The sequence below is a fragment of the Gossypium raimondii genome, chromosome 7, assembly GCF_025698545.1.
Source record: "Gossypium raimondii isolate GPD5lz chromosome 7, ASM2569854v1, whole genome shotgun sequence".
Lineage (NCBI taxonomy): Eukaryota > Viridiplantae > Streptophyta > Magnoliopsida > Malvales > Malvaceae > Gossypium > Gossypium raimondii.
This window is the reverse complement of record NC_068571.1, coordinates 21,433,928-21,438,284: the sequence shown is the minus strand read 5'-3', so window position 1 is coordinate 21,438,284 and position 4,357 is coordinate 21,433,928. Positions and strand designations below refer to the sequence as shown.

Genomic DNA, 4,357 nt, shown 5'->3' with positions numbered 1-4,357 from the left:
CAAAATCGCATCCCTCGAAACACGCTATGTGGCATGAAGTCGCGGCCACGTCAGCGCGCTAACGTGGACGCAATTTACCGGAAAATGGCCCATTTCGATAAATAATTAAATATCGGGCCCATTTCAGTAATTTAAAAAAAGGGCTTTTTGTGTAAATTACCCTAAATAAAACAATAAATGTCAAGAGTACAAAACCAAAAACCCCTAAATGTTAAGGATATTTTATGCAATTATACAATTTTCCTTTTACTTCCATTTTCTACCCGAAAAAAATCTCAATACTCTTTTTTACTTCTTCTAGTTGACATCTCTCATTCGTATGTACCCTCCTTTCCATCTATTTTATACAAAACCATCTACCTTCTCAACCTTCTCCCATGATCCCTTACACCAAAACCAAAGCCCTTACCCATTGTTAAATCAAACGACAACCTCCATCTCTAAAAAAATATCTAGAACTAATGAATGTTTTTTTATTCAAACTAATCAACCAGTTTATATATAAAATTGATATTAACTTATCTACTTTTCTTAAATTGATACTTTTAATTTTTTTTCTTAAATTGTTATCTAAAATTTTTTTCTTTCACTGTATTAATACCTAAACCAACGGTGTTAATTTTTTTACTAAAGTAATAGCATCGGCTAATCACATTTCGCCACGTGGCATCTCTCATGCCTCATTTTTCTTTTGCCTTTTTCCTTCCCTTCCCTTCCCTTCCCTTTCTTTCATTTCTTTTATTATTTTTCTAGGTCTGGTTCTACATTTCTTCATCTTTCTTCCTCAGTCAAAACCCCCCAAATTTTCCCAATACATAAAGAAGCTGGCTCTCTTTAGACTCTCCTTCATCTTCCTCTTTCGACATTTGAAACTAGTCGTTTCCTTTTCTCCTGATGGCCTTTCTCTTCTCTCATTAAAATCTGTCCTGGACTAACCTTCAGGCTGGTCAGTCTTCACCGACTGGAATGAAAACAACGAGACGCAGTGTAATTGCTTCAGCGTTTCTTGCAAGACTATTTCAGGATTTCCTGACCCGCGTGTCCTCGGAGTCGCGCCGTTCCTTGAACATTTTTGCTTCCCGGAACCACAATCGCTCGTCAACATGAGAATTTACCGGCGGAATCTTGGGAACAATAGGTCCTTCCCCGAAAACGACCTCCCCATGATGTCGGGGGGTAAATGGTTTTGGATTCACCTCTTCGGAAAGTGAAACCTGTGTTGGAAATTGTGGAAACGCCTACGTTTTAGAGAATTCCAGGCCGTACCATGTAATTGCATTTGTTTACTATGGTAAAGTTTGTTCCTTGCACTCCTGTTCACAGTGTAAAGAAAACCAGTAAAAAAATTTAGTGAACCCAAAGATAGTTAGCTAAAAAAAATTGATGAAACATCATTCAATGTTTCCAGAATGAAACTACTTGATATAAAGGGATGTGATAGAAGAAGAGCACAAATAGCGGCAACAAATGTAATTGGCGCCATGAAGAAGAGGAAGTTGAGGGGATGGCAAATATCAACACTCATCTTGTTGTTCAGAAATGGTGAGATTCTTCAATGGTGATATATATAGATATTTGTGGTTATTGAGCTTTCGAAAACAAACGTAAGTGATTGTGGACCAAACTAGAAAAGTTGCTATTATGCCTGCTCTTACGAATTTTGAGATGAGTTGCTGTGTTTGGTTGAGATTTTAATTTTATTTCCTCTCACTTAATATTTACATGTAAAATTTTGTGAATAAATACAAGAATAGTGGTTTAGAAATAGAAGGCTCTACAACAAATTAAGAACGTGTTCGTTTCAACATTACAAGAGGTAGACGCCTAAAGGAAAAAAATGACTAACATCAATAATGCATAAGAAAGTGTTCTTTTCACCGTATTGGTTTGTCAGCAGAACATGCCTAATGGCCTTTACGATTTTGCAATTTTTAAGACTTTAATCGTATGTAATATAACATGCATAAGAAAATGAACTTAATTATGGTACAAAATAATGATATTACAGATTATATTAATCAAAACTCTCTTCTATAGTTAATTGCTTGGCAAGGGTACGAAGAAAACGGGTGAGGGACTTTCTGGCACTCCTTATTGTTACTTCTATTTTTGCCTTACCTTCTTCTCTGACATTTTGGCTTTGTTCTTGACTCGTTTGCACTCTTCGAACAAGTTTACGCAACTCCTGTCAAAGCAACAGAATTGGCAACAATGGCAGTTGTACTTGAAAATATCAACTATCAATGATGCAATATTCTTATGGCTTGCATGTTGGTCTAATGAGCACTGCAACATATTCAACCGTCTTTCTAATGCCTGACGTTTAAATCTTTCTACGTTTGTGTAACACCCTTAATCCATATCCGTCACTAGAATAGAGTTACGAAGCATTATCAAATAAATGTAACCTCAATCATTCATTTAAAAGCATTTCAATGGATATAGTATAAACCAATATTATACACGCATATCGTCCCTTATTCGGGCCTTCGAGGCCTTAAAATCACTTTATAAGTGTTTCGAGGCTAAATCGGGAACATTTAAAACATTGAAAAAAAATTAGAAAAATTGAACTGCAGGGGTCACATGGCTGAGACACACGCTCGTGTCTCAGGTCGTGTAACATTCGAAATAGGGACACACAGCCGTGTCCCAGCCCGTGTCCGTGTCAATGTAACTCTCTAACTTGGGTCACACGGCCAAGCCACACTCCCGTGTGCCAAGCCGTGTAACTCTCAAAATGGCCTCACACACCCGTGTGTCAGACCGTGTGCTAGCTGACTTACTCCCTATGCACTCCACAGGTGACACATGGCCGTGTCGCCCAGTCGTGTGTCTCATACGGCCAAGTTATACGCCCGTGTGTCTAGCCGTGTAGACCTAAAATGTACCTTAATCAACAAATTTATCATTTCCTACTTGCTTGGACAATAAGCAACTCAAAAACCAATTATTTAACCAATCCAAAATATGATCAAACATACTCCAAACATGCCAAAACAACCATCTTAGATGTCTAACCAATGTGCCCTCATTGGTACCACAATTATATCATCAAAACATATCAATAATGCATCATTCAGATCAAAGTTTAAAACATGCCCAAATCACTCAATTTAGCGTAGTTTATAACTACCTAAATATCAAGATTAAGTTCCCATACACCTAACAAGCATTGGTTCAAAACTATATGCCAAACTATGGCTTCAAACAAAAACATATATTTATATACTCAAACCAACATTATACTTATAACTTTATTTACAATCCATCCACAAAATAACTATCAACTAAGACACTTTAGGTACATGCCATCACAAAAGGTAAACATCACCACATTTGATGTCGAGATTATTGTTGGATGCTGAGTCCGCGATCAAAATAGAAGTACATAACCTGCGCACGGGAAACAAAACCGTACGCTGAGTAAAACTCAGTGATATTTCTATAATCTGAACATTTAAAGACATAATAATACATGAATGCACAAATTGAATTATTCAATCACACTATTAACTAAGCATACCATTATAAGATATCATCATTTCAATTTCATGCATATTAATACATCATTTCATGTTGTACTCAATTTTTCACATGATTTCATACTTCATTTGGCTTTAACAAATATCTCAATTCACAACACTTTCTATATAAATAGCTTTCCATATATCAATCAACATTGCATCTATACAATGGCACAACTCATTCCATATTCAATTCATGAGTACATAACTCATATATTTCATTTGTTCACAACATTTTTCACATTTCATGTTTCAATTTATTATCTCATTTCCATTTCATATACCATGCCATTTCAATATCAAATATAGAACTTTATTATTTATTTACCCCTATTAACACGACTCGGACTCAGACGGATACACAGATCCAACCAACATACCAGTTTGACACTCAGTCCCTCATCGGATAAATCTGAAGTAATAATTTCACCCAGCATTATATAAATTGACACTCAGTGTCTCATCGCTTAAACCGAAGCAAATTGGTACCCAGTAGACCTGTCCATGGGCCGGGCCGGGCCCAGAAAAAAATTTCAGCCCGCTTCCTAGGCCCGGCCCGAAGAAAAAATATGGGGCCCAAGCCCGGCCCGGCCCGGCCCGTTTTTAATTAAAATTAATTTTTTTGATAAAATTAAAACTAATTGTTATTAAAATTAATTGTTAGTAAAATTATCAAATTATTAATTGTTAATTGTATTAATTGTTGTAATAAAATCTAACATTTGATTAGTAAAATTATCAAATTATTAATTGTATTAATTGCTAATTACATTAATTATTGTAACAAAATCTAACATTTGATTAGTTTATATTTTTGTATTATCAAATAT

General features: G+C 35.6%; 1 long non-coding RNA gene across 1 annotated transcript; it reads left to right on the top strand.

The window, feature by feature from the left end:
* The first annotated feature begins 290 nt into the window (after positions 1 to 290).
* On the top strand, positions 291 to 1,877 carry LOC128042380 (uncharacterized). Its single transcript, XR_008197703.1, has 2 exons — positions 291 to 1,291; positions 1,409 to 1,877. It is a non-coding gene; the product is annotated as an uncharacterized LOC128042380 (long non-coding RNA).
* The last annotated feature ends 2,480 nt before the right edge of the window (positions 1,878 to 4,357 follow it).